At 39.3% G+C, this 15,140-nt stretch overlaps 1 protein-coding gene across 4 annotated transcripts in view; it reads right to left on the minus strand.

The window, feature by feature from the left end:
• Positions 1 to 15,140, minus strand: part of LOC131070913 (replication factor C subunit 3) — a 155,662-nt gene that overhangs the window by 120,212 nt on the left and 20,310 nt on the right. The gene's annotated exons all lie outside the window — the stretch shown is intronic.

Below are 15,140 nucleotides of genomic sequence, written 5' to 3' on the forward strand. Positions count from 1 at the left end.
GAGAGATCTTACTCAAATTATTAACAAGAAACAAAAAGAACACTTCACCAGCAAATGAGATACATATATTGTTGTTGTGGTTGTACAGAAGACATATTCAACCAGGAATGCCAAAGTTAAGAACCATATATGCAATTCCTACAATTCTGTGCATGTACCCCTATCTGATATATACCTTCTATTCTCACTGCTAAACACTAGGGAAAGGAAACAGAATGGCAGGAAAACAAAGGAGATATCCTGCCAAAACTGATGTCAATACACTCTTCATCATTAAGGTCAAATCAATTTACAAATATGAAGTTGGGATGTGGGTGTTGGCTGCACAAGGCTAACCCCATGCAAACTGCCCAGAACTGGACATGCAAACACGCCTCACTTAGTTGTCTAACTATTACAAGAAGAGAGATAATTACAAGAATGATTCTCGTTATTTCCTCCCTGCCGATCAGAAGATGTCCCCAACTTCTACATGAGTTGAGAATTATATTTTCTGTACAAGTGATGTACTTCAATCCAATTGGCATGTGCCAATAGAGAACCTTGATGGGTGCAGCCTAAGCTAGCTCATATTGACAACAACATGCATGCCAGGCTGAAATTGATGACCCAAGCAAATAGCATTAAGACCAACTACCTAAAAGAATGTAATGCCCAAATACAAAGGGTTCAGCTTTTGATATTGTTTGTTGGAAAACCTCCATACAAAGGAAAATCAAAAAGCTCTCCCATGCTCATTCTTCCACCATATCTAGAGAAGAAGAGCAACTGCCTCATTAGAGAAAGGAGCTTCAACAAGAAATTTGAAAGCTTAAGTGGCATCCCTACATATACCCTTTAGTGTCATCCCTTATGTTTTGTCACATGTGACAATGCAGGAAAGAATTTGGCAATAATCAAATTACAAAGTCCCTCAGGTCACCCCCACAAACCTTTCCCTCTCACACTTGCCATCTGATACCTCCTAGCACATTTCACCTACCCTTCCCCTTACTTCCTAGCATGGTCCCTCAGGCTCTTCCACAAGCTCTTCTCCTTCACACATGCCACTTGATACATCCTAGCACATCTCACTTACCCTTACCCCAATCTCCTACCTAAGGACTATAGGTTCAACCACAATCAAATCCATCACTTGTGAGAAGTTCAACCCCAACTAACCTTGTATGCATTAGGTTAGGTAATGCTTTAAATGAGAAACTGTTTAATCATTCCAAAGAAAGAAATCCACACACCTACTCTTCTCTTTTCTCTCTCTTTACAGTCCCAGCTTCCAAGCAATCCTTTCTACCTATGTTCGCAAGATCCTTCTTGCTAGGAAAGCCTTTATACATCCAAGGGAGCCACAACTCTTACATCAGTTTCTGCATATCTCTTCAAACAGTCTCCCAAAATCCTGGTTAGCCTAATCATCTAGGTGAAGATCAACAAATCAAAGCCAATCTTATTCTATTACGTAGGTTATCAAGCAATACAAGGACAAATCCTTCATCAACCTACAACCAACAAGGTATGTAATCATTATTTATTTACACTCTGATTATATAGCTAGATTTGGCTATAGGGTGTGTAAATTTAGCTGTATAACAATCATGTTAGCATTATCTACCTTAGCTTCCTGAAAGATATCAACAATGAAAAATGTGTGCAAATTTATGTGTTTAAGCATTGACCTATCATAGAACATAGGACTAGTATAAATGAATTTAAACACCTATCTTTTTGTAATTAGAAGTCTTATGGAAGTCACTTTCTCTTTCCATGTGACCACTTGTGCTCTAGCAATAACATTCTGAGAATGATATTAGCAGTTGAGACAATTTTTATTATAGAGGTCTCTTCAACTAGTTGACTTGGAGCCTTTGCTTTTAGTGCTAACCCCTTTTGTGTGTCTTTTGTCTTTGTTTGTCTTTTTTCCTTTTGTTTATTTTTGTCTTGTTTTGTGTGTCCTTGTATGTGATTGTGTGATACTAGGCTTGGAGGCTTGTTCACTCGAATTTAATGATGTCTTATCTCTTTGCAATCTTGTTCCCAGTTGCTCATGTCTCTTTCCCTCTTTCTTCTCCTTTACCATGAGTATGAGCGTAAGTTCATACTACCGCTAAAGTGGGGCCTAAATGTAGCATCGTAAATTGTAACCCTATATAATTTTACACTACTTTTTGTGCCCTTGTCTTAGTGTGTTTTTCTCCTAGCTCTTATCCAAGCCTATTTCTGGCCTTTATGCTACAAAATTGAAGTCGTATGTTTACATAGTGATCTGAACCTCTATCCTCAGGCTGAGTGCACCTAATTCACGCTTGATTCACCCTATTTTAGGTGGACAAGGGCATTTGCGGCACCCTTGTCCTGGACAAGAGCGTTTTGGGCGCCCTTGTCCCTCAATCTAGGCCCAATTTTAAATATGTTGGTGCCCAATTCCTACCAGTTGGTTCCCAATCTCAATGTTTCAATATGACCGTTGGAGGTTGGCCTAATTTACGAAATACCTTGAGAACCCTATATAAGAGCATTGATTCTTTCATTCATCCATCCACATTCGATTTCATCTATCCGTTCAAGCATCGAGACGTCATTTCATCCCAACATATCCTTCAAGCATTCTTCAAATCTAAGCATCATGGAGCAGCAAGTTGCAACAATCTTTGTGCAAGCATGTTTTCATGATTGATTCATGTATGTCTTGTCTTGTCATGTCATGTCATTGCATCAACAATTGTGATCACATTCAAAGAGCATTGCATCATCAACCATCATCAATTACAACAAACTTGAGGTATAATAATCAGTATTTTACTTCAGAACATTCCTTTCAATTTCAATTCAATTATAGGGTTATTTCCAAACCCGGAGTTTGACCTAGGCAAACCCCTATCAACAACACTATTTTCCTCCTTTGTATATGCAAATGACAGGATTTAGAGACTACAAATACATATTTGGGAAGAGCAGGCAAAGGCACACAAAACTAGCTTTTGCAAAGACGAAAAGGTGAGGACAAGGTCACCCCAAGCACCATGGTCCAACACTTTTTCTGACGAAACTTCAAGGAAGCACTCTAAACAACATCCTAATCCCAAAAATATGTTTGTCGTCTGCATTCGAGCTCCTGGACAGTGGCGCCCCAAGCACCACTATCCCCCATTTCTAAGTCCGGATTTCAGACATAGGTTCCCCTCTGCTTCCTATTTCCAGATCTATACATTGCATTCACCTATCTAATCTAAAATTGTTTGTGCATGCCGATTATTGTCAATTCTACATCATTAACCCCTAGATCTTGCATTCAATTCACATCTTTCCATAGCTCATTTTCAACTCAGACAAAGAGGGAATAGAATTCAATCAGCATTCAGTCCTTTTCATAGAATTGAGGTTGAATCTACCGATTTCATCCCCCTTTAATGTCAATGTTGCATGGAAGTACGTTAATTCCTTGTTCACATAGCTAAACTAGTGAGTCCTATTTCCACCACCATTATAGAAATAAGAAACAAGATTCCTGATCTCTAAATCTCAAGGTTGTCACTTTTTCTCAACTAGAAATGCCTTTGCCTTCTATAAGGAAAGCAGAGTGCGGAAAACACCTTCCTAATGTTAATTTCTTAGAGGAAAGCAGATATGTGTTTCAATTTGAATTACAGCAACTTAAGATACACAATACAAGATAAACAAAACAACATGAAAAACACAATCACAAAGTAGTACACCAGAATTCATGTGGGAAAACCCTTACGGGTGAAAAACCCACACACTAAAGCAATCTCTTGTATTACACTAAAACTTATTTACATACAAGTTTACAGATTTTCAAGCTTTGATCTGGAATCTGTTTAGGCAGCAGCAGTTCAAAAGATTATGTTCACAATTGGCTTTTCAATTCAACATTACTGAATTTACCAATCATCCAACACGACCAACCAACCTTTTCTTCAACCGTTTTCCAGACGCTAATGTCTCTGTCGAAATACAGGTCGATTCAGTTACCACATCCCCAATTGTCGAACTTCCTCAGATTGTCAATAACACACCATGTTGTCTCGCTTCCTCTGAGTCATTCCAGTTTCCACCAATCATCTATACACAGCTCAACAAGTCGATTAATATTTGGCCATGGTCCCCACCTCTGTCGCTTCCGGCTCAACTTATCATCGAAGTCAGTTTTGACATCGATGCAGGATGGCGAGAAGGGCATGTCTCATGCTCCCCTAGTTAGCCCGCAATGCTCCTTAGGAACCTTCAAATTACCTGCGGGGTGGCAGGGAAAACAAGTCTTCTTGCTGCCTTGTTACCTCGTAGGACTTCAAAAGAATCCTCAGATACCTCACGGGGTAGCGGGAAGAGTAAGCCTTCTTCCTTCGCTCACTCTCTCCCACTATCCCATAGCACCATCACGAGATCGTTGTTTAACATGCGAGGTGGCGGGAAGAACCTTCCCTTTGTCCTTATCCCGCACTACACCGACAACCACTAGAAAACCCTTGCGGGGTGGCGGGGAAGACAAAGCAAACCGTCTTCTGCTATCCCGCATGTCTTCTTATTGGGTCCTTAGTGTCATGTGGGGTGGCGAGATGAAGACCAAGTCTTCTTCATCCCGCTATCCCGCGACCCTATTTGTCGCACATTTGTCACATTGCGGGGTTAAATAGAAAGGACTTAGTTTCCTTTCCCCGCTATCCTGCAACGCTCTGCACACTGCTTCACAGGCGAGTATATAACACGAAGGTTATTCAACTACTTTGCCAATAACATGAAGGTTATTCAATTCCCTTCGAAGATGATCAATAACACGAAAGTTATCCACACCAAACTGCTCATTTCAGAGACCAAGTGCCATCTACTTGAGATTTCAACCAGTAAGTTTGAGACACCCATTCTCAACATTCTCCCACTTGACGAAGAACTTACTCATATCTCCAAAACACTTAGTGATTAGTGAGAATCATGGGCTCCAAGGCCCATCGAATTTGCACACCATTTAAACTTTGCTATGTTCATAGGTTTCGTCAACGCATCTGCAACATTCTTCGGAGCATCCACCTTTTCTAGATTAACCTTTCCATCTTCCACCATGTCACGAACAAAGTGATACTGGACATCAACATGTTTCGTCCTGGCATGGAAAGTGGGATTTTTCACCAAACAAATGGCACTCTAACTGTCGCAACAAATAGAAATCTTTCCTGCATTAAACCCAATATTAGAACACAAACGCTTAAGACAAACAGCCTCTTGACAAGCACGAGTTGCTGCCATGTACTCTACCTCTGTAGTAGATAAAGCGACTACAGCTTGCCGCTTGCTCATCCAACTGATTGCACCACCATTCAACGTGAATACGTATCCACTGATCGATCTTCTATTGTCAATGTCCCCTGCCCAATCAAAATCCACATATCCTTGAATGCTTACAGTCCTCTACGATCCAATCAAACTTCCATGGTAATACAGAGCATATTGAGAGGTACCTTTCAGGTATCTGAACAAGCTCTTCATAGCATCCCAATGCGGTCTTCCTAGATTCGCCATAAATCGGCTTAGTACCCCCACTACTTGGGCAATGTCTGGCCTTGTACAGACCACCGCATACATTGGGCTGCCAACTACACTTGCATAAGGCACCTTGGCCATGTCCTCCATTTCAGAAGGAGATTTTGGACAATCTTCAACAGAGAGTTGCGTTCCCTGTAATACTGGAACTACTAACTGCTTGTAGTCTGCCATAATGTACTTGCTCTGACTAAGTCAAAGCTTTCTATCCTTTCTATCCCTATTGATTTCCATCCCCAGAATATACCTAGCTGCACCTAAATCTTTCATTTCAAACTGTGCTAACAACTGAGATTTTAAGTCAGAAATCATACCCTTATCATTCCCAATGAACAACATATCGTCCAAATACAGAGCAATGATAAGTACACGATCATTCTCAGTTTCATAATACACATAATGATCAGATTTTGGTCTTACAAAACCCAGAGACAACACAAAGGTGTCAAACTTTTGGTACCACATTCTAGGTGAGTGCTTCAGACCATAGAGAAACATTTTCAACTTACAAACCAAGGATTCTTTACCTTTTATCACAAAATGCTCAGGCAGGGACATATAAATCTCTTCCTCCAAGTCGCCATGAAGGAATGTTGTCTTCACATCCATCTGCTCGATCTCAAAGTCATATGCTCCTACAAGTGACAGAAGAAATCTGATAGATGTCAGCTTTGCTACAAGAGAAAAGATTTCTCCAAAATCAATTCCCTCAACTTGGGAATAGCCCTTCGCAACCAATCTAGCTTTATACTTTTCCACACTGCCATCTAGACCGATTTTATTTTTAAATACCCATTTGCAACCAACAGGTCTTCTACCTTCAAGCAAGGGCACCAGATCCTAGGTTTCATTCTTCTTTAGTGAAGCCATTTCTTCCTTCATGACCTCCAACCGGGAATTTGAATTAGGCATTTGTATTGCCTCTTTCACAGTCCTAGGCTCATCAGTGTTAGTGACCAAAGCATAGGCACAATTAGTATCTAACAATGAGAAACCATACCTATCAAGTTGTCTTCTCTCCTGTGTAGACCTCCTCAATGGGTGAGGTGGAGGTTCTTCTTCTTCTTCTTGACCAAAACTATCAGATCTGCTTGAGCTCTCCTCGCTTTCAAGTAAAAATGGAGTTCGAAGTTCCTCCTTTTCTGCAGTTAGAGGAATTTCAACTTTTGCTTCCTCTTTCTCTGTCTTTTCAGACTGCATATCAACTGAAGTGGTCTTTAGCTCACGGAAGATTACACTTTTGTTGTACAATACCTTCTCAATCACCGGATTCCAAAGCTTGTATCCTTTGACTCCTAAGTCGTAGCCAATAAAGATACACTTAACAACTTTGTTATCCAACTTAGATCTATTTACATCAGGCACATAAGCATATGCCTCACAGCCAAAGATAGGAATATGTCTCAAAGAGGGCTTCTTACTAGACCATGCTTCCATGGGTATTTTATCCACCAACGCTGAAGTGGGAGACCTATTTCATAAATAACATGTTGTAGACACAGCCTCAGCCCAGAACTTCTGCTCCAAACCAGCACTATCAACATGCTTCTCGCCTTTCCCATCAACGTTCTATTCAACCTTTCAGCAACTCCATTTTGTTGTGGAGTGTAAGGTGTGGTCTTATGCCTTTTAATTCCATGGTCTTTGCAAAATTGATCAAATTCTACTGAACAAAACTCACCACCATCATCAGTCCTTAGGCATTTAATTTTCCTACCAATCTGATTTTCAACCAAGGTCTTAAATTCCTTAAACCAACTGAACACTTCTAATTTATTTTTCAAAAAATACACAAATGCCCTTCTCAAATAATCATCTATAAAAGAAACATAATATCTCGAATTCGACGACGAAGGAACATTAACTGGACCAAATACATCAAAGTGAATATAATCCAGCAAACTAGAAGATTTATGAGGACAGGAATAAAATAAAACAAGGTGTTGCTTTCCATATATACAGTGTTCACAAAATTCAAATTCAAGGTTACAATCATCGAGCCCCTCAACAAGACTTATTTTTCAGAGATTTTAAGCCCTTCTCTCCTATGTGACCAAGTTTATGATGCCAAAGCATTGTTTCCTCAGCAGGAAGTTTAACCTCCATTGAACTTGCAACGTTCTTCTTCCAGGCAGCCTTGTCTGACTTTCCAGAGACACTGTTACATTGAACAAACTATGCATCTAGCTTGAACAAAGTAACAATCCTTGCACCCTTAGCCAGCACTATAGAGCCTTTAGTCATCTTACAACCACCACTTGAGAATAATACTTGTACACCAGCATCATTCAGCTTACTACCAGAAAGCAAATTACGAGCCAAACCTGGTATGTGCATTACACCATGAATTCCCTTTGTTCTTCCATCAGGAAACTGAATTCCGACTCTTCCTTGGCCAGCAATTTCAAGAGATGAATCACTAGCCAGGTAAACCTTTCCACCATCATACTCTTCATACCTGGAGAACCATTCTCTATGAGATGTCATGTGGAAAGATGCACCAGAGTCGATCAACTAGACATAGTCAGTTGTTTACGTTGCCAAGGCAGCAATGAAGGCATCTGCATCGTCATGAGAAGATTCGGTATCAGAAGAGTTCTTCTTCTTCTTTTTCTCCTCTTTATAATCCTTCCGGATATGGCCAATCTGCCCACAATTCCAGCATTTCACCTTGGACTTTTTCCCAAGAGACTTTGATCTCTCTTTCGATTTTAATTTAGACTTCTTGTCCTTTTGTTCGCCTTTCTCTTTTGATCTACCTCAAACAACAATGGCCTCCTTGGCCATTTCAAAAGAATTTCTCCGTGCCTCTTCTGAAAGCAGCAAAGAAACCACATCCTCCTTTTTGAAAGTGGTTGTTGTACTCCCAATAGCCATCACCAGATGGTCCCATGTGTATGGCAAGGAACACAACAGAAGCATACAACGGTCCTCATCCTCACTCTTATCTCCCACAGAAGTTAACTATGCAACGATCATGTTGAAAGCATTTAAATGATATGCCACAGATGTCCCTTCGCTCATCTTCAAGGAGTATAACTTCTTCCTCAGGAACAACTTATTTACCAGGCTTTCCCTGATAAATATCACCAAGTTTCTTCCACTGAAATATCCCCTGCTTATATAAGACTAAAAATGCAAGGAATATTTTCAAACAATAGGCTGTCAACCTGCTGTTCTAACTCTCAGTTTGTATAACCTGCGTGTTATGCGGTTTCTAGGCTACAGTATAACTTGCGTGTTATGCTGTCTTGACTGTTGCAAAGTTTTTCAGACTTGTTTTGACACCATCAACTTCAGTTTACAATCAAAGATGACTTGCAAACAGCTACTAAATCATAGCATAACTTATTAGGATGATCGAGCAATTAGTTTTCAATGTAATTACATGAATTTGAATACAAAATCACACACCTACTGTAATGTCCCCACTTGGGATTTCCCTTAATTTAAACCTGAGACATCCATTCTAACCTCAAATTAGAATGGTAATATATTAATAAATACAATTTTATCAGAATTAGATATATTTTACTATAAGATTCTGAGATTAATTCGAATAATGGAACTTATCTTGATCAGCTTTCCGGATTTTGACAATTGAGGATATGTTATGACTGATAGAGTTAATGATACCAGCAGTTCTGAAGGTGTCATTCATTGATATGAGTATGCAATTTGTGTCTATGACTGATTTTGTAATGGCAACTGTACTATCGTGGTTTGTGTTGTAGTTCTTTGTCACTATGCTATGTATATACTGTCATCCCTGACACCAGTCCATGTATTCATGCGATCTAGTTTATTGACTCTGTGCATATTGAACCACCCAACTGGGCAATAATGGTGGTGTTCTTCCGGTTTTCTATCCATAAGTATATATAACCACTTTATGCCAAAATGTGAATGAACAACTCAGCTCATCCCCATGCATACCACTAAGAACAAAGATGTTACTGCTTGTAACATAATAACAGTTCTGATCTTATCAATCCATGGTGATGTTATTGGATGCTTTGATTCCTTTCCTTTATATCTCTCAATGTGAGGGAGAGGTCACACCACTTCATCATGTATACCCTTTGGCAAGAGACACGCCCTTTCACCATTAGCACCCTTTGAAAGAGTGCAACTCTTCATTATTTCTGCCTTTTGAAAGGGACACAACCTCTCATAATCAGATCTGCACTTATTATTTAAATCAGATCTGCACCTCTCATTTTCAAATTATTCCCCCTCTCAAATGAGGTTCTCTTCTCCCTTTGATATCTCATTGTTGAGGGAGTCACAACTTTTCCTTTCATGTCTTTTGACTTTTCATTAACTTAATTAATTTTTAATTAATTATATTTAATTATATTGTTTTATATTTTAATTTAATTTTAAATATTTTAATTTTATTATTATCATTTATTATTAAATTTTATTTCAAAGTGGGGACATTACACCTACAGCTGACTGGAATTTAATCAAACGGTTGGCATGAAATCATAAGACAATTGTGCAAATGAGAGGCAACCTTATTACTCCTTTATTTAGGAAACAAATGAGCTCTTTACAATGACCAAACCAATGCTCAACACTTAGCAATTTATCAAAGATTTTCTTAGAAAGTCTGAAGATACATAGCAGCCATGGACATATGCATATAACTGAGAAATACAAGGAAATATTGATACCAAATGAACCTGAATTGAATCGCCTAGTCTTGAGAGTGAAGAAGCAAGCAATATCGTGTTGATTGGAACCTCCACTGTGCCAAACAATTGGATCTGCAAATCGCCCCTGTTCTAGTAATATTTTAGACTGTCATAAATTATCAGCAGCAGCCATAAATCCTCCTTAGCTCCATAAATTCATCGATATAATCTCAGGAAGAGAGTGCTTCAGTCAGGTGGATAATTCATTGCAAGAATGAGGCAAAGAATCAAGTCGTGGCTCCTATCACAGCTGTGGTAGGTCTGAAGCAAGTGTGAAATACAACTCAGGAACCTGTGTGCTTCCTTAAGCACCCAATGTCATTGCCCTGTCCTCACTAGAAGGGCGCTGCACTTAATGAGTCTGCTGATCAAAAACTTGGTGGATATAGTTCGAGTTGCCTCAGATCTGATTTTACCCCTGTAACTTCACATATTCACCTTCAAATGCATTCTAAGTTGAATCGCCTTATGTCCTCAATACAGTCGATGCAACTAAGTGACACAATGAAGATTTGCTGAATACACCCCAAACCAAACTACCATGGAGATGCACAAGGGGTGTTGTGAACAAAATCGTGGCACCAATCCAAATCTGATAGAAACCTGAGAAAATTACTGAGATTAAAAAACTCAGTGAATGGTAATGCAAATCAGCTCCAATTAGCAAGTTGTTGAAGACACTTGATGCCGGAAATGTCTCCAATATAAACCCAAGTGAAACTGGCTCGTGGCCACCAATGAAGCTCAAATGAGATGACTTGAGTATCACCTCCTCAATGCAAGCCCTCGAGAGATCTTTCACTCCCTCAGTTATGCTATCAATGGGAGTTTCGTTCCCAAAGACAATATTCTGCAGAGACTCTAGTCTCCACAAACTCCACAAAACAAATATCAATTTCTGGCTGATTAGAAGCTGAGCTAGACCTCCCTTTATACTTTTTTAATCCATCATCCAAAAGCTTCTAGAAATAATATTAATTTAATATTATTTCACTTAAGTGACGTTATGATATAATATTAAATTAAGTCACTTTATTAAATTAATTAAATATAAAGTCATCTTTTAATATTTTAATTTATTTGATAACTTTATAAATAATTAACTTAATATTATTAATTAAAATAATTAATTAAGCTATCCATAAGAAATATCAATAATTTGGACAACTTAACTAATTAAATTAATTAATTATTCTTACTCCAAAAATGGGGACATTACATCCACAAAGAAACTATTGTCTTCTCCTCATGAACATTCAAGAGAATAAAGGCATAATCTGATCAGCCCTTTGGCCTTCCTATCTGCAAAGTCCCAATCTTCTTGTTTCATGCCTGATGGTTTTCATCCAGATAGTGCAACCCAAAGGTCTCTATCAACCAACAAGTCTTCCATCTTGACTTTCCATAACTCGTAGTTGTTGCCATTGAATTTCTCAATGTCCACTCTTCCTAATGTGTTCGCCATCTCAATCTGCAATTTCAAACAAACCTCTGCAAAACTCCCACTGCAGAATTAACACAAAAAACCCGTCCTACCCACAAGGATAACACAACTAGCCAAGCTCCGATACCACTTGTAAGGAAAGCAAAGTGCGGAAAACACCTTCCTAATGTTAATTTCTTAGAGGAGGAAAGCAGATATGTGTTTCAATTCGAATTACGGCAACTTAAGATACACAATACAAGATAAACAGAACATGATGAAAAACACAATCACAAAGTAGTACACCAAAATTCACATAGGAAAACCCTTACGGGTGAAAAACCTACACACTAAAGCAATCTCTTGTATAACAGTAAAAATTATTTACATACAGGGTTACAGATTTTCAAGCTTTGATCTGGTCTCTGTTCAGGCAGGAGCAGTTTAGAAGATTATGTTCACAATTGGCTTTTCAATTCAACATTACAGAATTTACCAATCATCCAACATGACCAACCAACCTTTTCTTCAACCATTTTCTAGATGTTTATATGTCTATGTCAAAATACGGTTCGATTCAGTTACCACATCTCCAACTGTCGAACTTACTCAGATTGTCAATAACACACTATGTTGTCTCCATCGCTTCCTCTAAGTCGTTCCAGTTTCCACCAATCATCTATACACAGCTCAGCAAGTCGCTTGACATTCGGCCGTGGTCCCCACCTTTGTCGCCTTCAGCTCAACTTATCATCGAAGTCACTTTTGACATCGATGCGGGATGGCGGGAAGAGCATGTCTCATGCTCCCCTAGTTAGCCCGCAGTGCTCCTTAGGAACCTTCAAATTACCTGGGGTGGCGGGGAAAACAAGTTTTCTTGCTGCCTTGTTACCCCATGGGACTTCAAAGAATCCTCAGATACCTCGCAAGGTAGCGGGAAGAGTAAGCCTTCTCACTCTCTCTCGTTATCCCGCAGCACCGTCACCAAACCGTTGTTTACCATGCGGGGTGGTAGGAAGAACCTTCCCTTTGTCCTTTGTCCTTTGTCCTTATCCCACACTACACCGACAACCACTAGAAAACCCTCGCGGGGTGGCGGGAAAAACAAAGCAAACCGTCTTCTACTATCCCACATGTCTTCTTATTGGGTCCTTAGTGTCATGCGGGGTGGCGAGATGAAGACCAAGTCTCCTTCATCCCGCTATCCTGCAACCCTATTTGTCGCACATTTGTCACACTGCGGGGTTAAACGGAAAGGACTTAGTTTCCTTTCCCCGCTCTGCACACTACTTCATAGGCAGGTATATGACACGAAGGTTATTCAACTTCTTTGTCAATAACACGAAGGTTATTCAATTCCCTTCGAATATGATCAATAACACGAAAGTTATCCACACCGAACTACTCATTTCATAGACCAAGTGTCATCTACTAGAGATTTAAACTAGTAAGTTTGAGACACCCATTCTCAACACCTTCCTCTATGGAATGTCAATCTTTAAGCTTAGACATAACCTTCTTTTAAAGTATGTCCAATGCACTTTTGATAAGCACAAAACTTTACAATCCAGTTGTCAAAAGGAGTTAAACCCTTAATGGAACCACTTTTTGAAGAATTCTCAATCTACCAAGATGCATTAACAAGGGTTAAGTTGTAAAAAAAATGAGATCATGTCAAGAAAGAATACATAGGATCTCAGTCTTTTGAGAATTGCAAGAGCTCATAACCCACTTCAAAAAGGACCCAATCTTAGTACTACTTGTGACCTATTTCACACATAGTCCCATTGCAAATGGGGACCCCCCGTTTTTTCTTTTTAGGGTTTTGCTTTGGCATCGCAATTGTTAATCACCAGTCTTTTTACAGTGAGGAGTTAGAGTTTTTGAGAAATCATCTCAAGCCAAATGGGGAAATCATGCTCAGAATCATGTTTGAACATTGTCAAAGTGTTTAGAAGGTCTGAAGGACGAAGATTGCAATTGCTTTGAGTCATTTCTGACAACTTTCTATTTTTAGAAATTTTTGCTTTTTTGTTTTTTTCTAAAAATAGAAAGTTTTGTTTTTGGCACTTTGGGCGCATTCCGAGAAGCAGCTTTTTTTGCTTTTTTTTTTGCTTTTTTGGCTTGTTTTTTGCTTTTTTTTGCTTTTTGTTTTTTTCTGCTTTTTTCAAAGTAGAACCTGAGTTTTGTTCCTCAGATTATTCAGTCGCTGCCCATGTCTTCAGATTTGAAAAAACTTGTCTCTAAGTATAAAAAGCAAGGCTTTGTTTTTTTTGTTTTTTTCTGAGATTAGGGTTTTGATCTTCAGGCCATATCATTACTACCCATGTCTTCATATTCAAAAAATTCTGCCTCAAAGTGCAAAAAGCAAGGTTTTACTTTTTCTGCTTTTTTCGGAATTAGGGTTTTGATCCACAAGCCATATTATTACAACCCATGTTCTCATAATTGAAAATTTTGGTTTCTAAGGGTAAAAAGCAAGATGGAAACTCTAATAAGGGTTTTGTTCCAGAAGATCAGCCATATGATTAGTACCCATGTCCTCATATTTGAAAAATCATGTCTTTTAAGTGCAAAAAGCAAGGTAAAAACCTAATTAGGGTTTTTGTTCCAGATGAATGTGGCAGGTCAAAATGGACATGGCAAGTCAGAGATGGATATGACAATTTGAATGAAGATGTTTTGGAGAAAAGGTGGCATGAAGATGAAAGTTCGCCCAAGGCATAAGGAGACTTGTCGAGACATCTTCAAACTCCGCCCAAGCCAAGGATGGCTAATGGAAGAGAAAGTTCGCCAAGGTTAAATTGAAGATGGCAAAGCAAAGTGGAAGCATGTCTAAGCTTCTTCCAACCTCGCCTTGTCCAAGGAAGAGTGAAGTCTACCTTGGCATGAGACACATAAACTCCGCTTGGAAGATTGTCCAAACACATGCCAAGTCCGCCTTGGCAAAGCATCATCCAAGTCTGCCCTGTCCGAGGAGCCTCCAAGTCCGCTCTTGGCAGAGACTCTCCAAAGTCTGCCTCCTGCACAAGAAAAGTTGTCCAAGCACTAGCAAACTCCTACCTTCGGTCAAGTAAACCATGGCAAAGGTTCATCAAACTCCTACATTTGGTTAAGGAAAAAATTCAAAAACTTGGTTGTGTTGATACCTTGGGGAATAAAATTTCAAAATTTGGTTTAAGTATCAAGGAAAATTCCCTAAGCAAGAAGCAAATCCGCCCAAGGAAGATGAACATGACAATTTGAATAAGTATGGTGGAGAAGAATGGCAGGACATCCATGAAATCCGCCCAAGACAAGTGGTTGGTAAACATGGCAAGAAGAAACATGGCAAGAAGAAGCTCAAGTCTGCCCCTCCTAAAACAAGACCAAGTTGGCTAAGACTTTTCAAAGTCCGCCTTGGCATGGAGTCTTCCAAGTTAGCATGACAAAGAGAAGATGAATTCCTTCCAAGCATCTTCCAAGTC

Source organism: Cryptomeria japonica, chromosome 1 (assembly GCF_030272615.1).
Source record: "Cryptomeria japonica chromosome 1, Sugi_1.0, whole genome shotgun sequence".
NCBI lineage: Eukaryota > Viridiplantae > Streptophyta > Pinopsida > Cupressales > Cupressaceae > Cryptomeria > Cryptomeria japonica.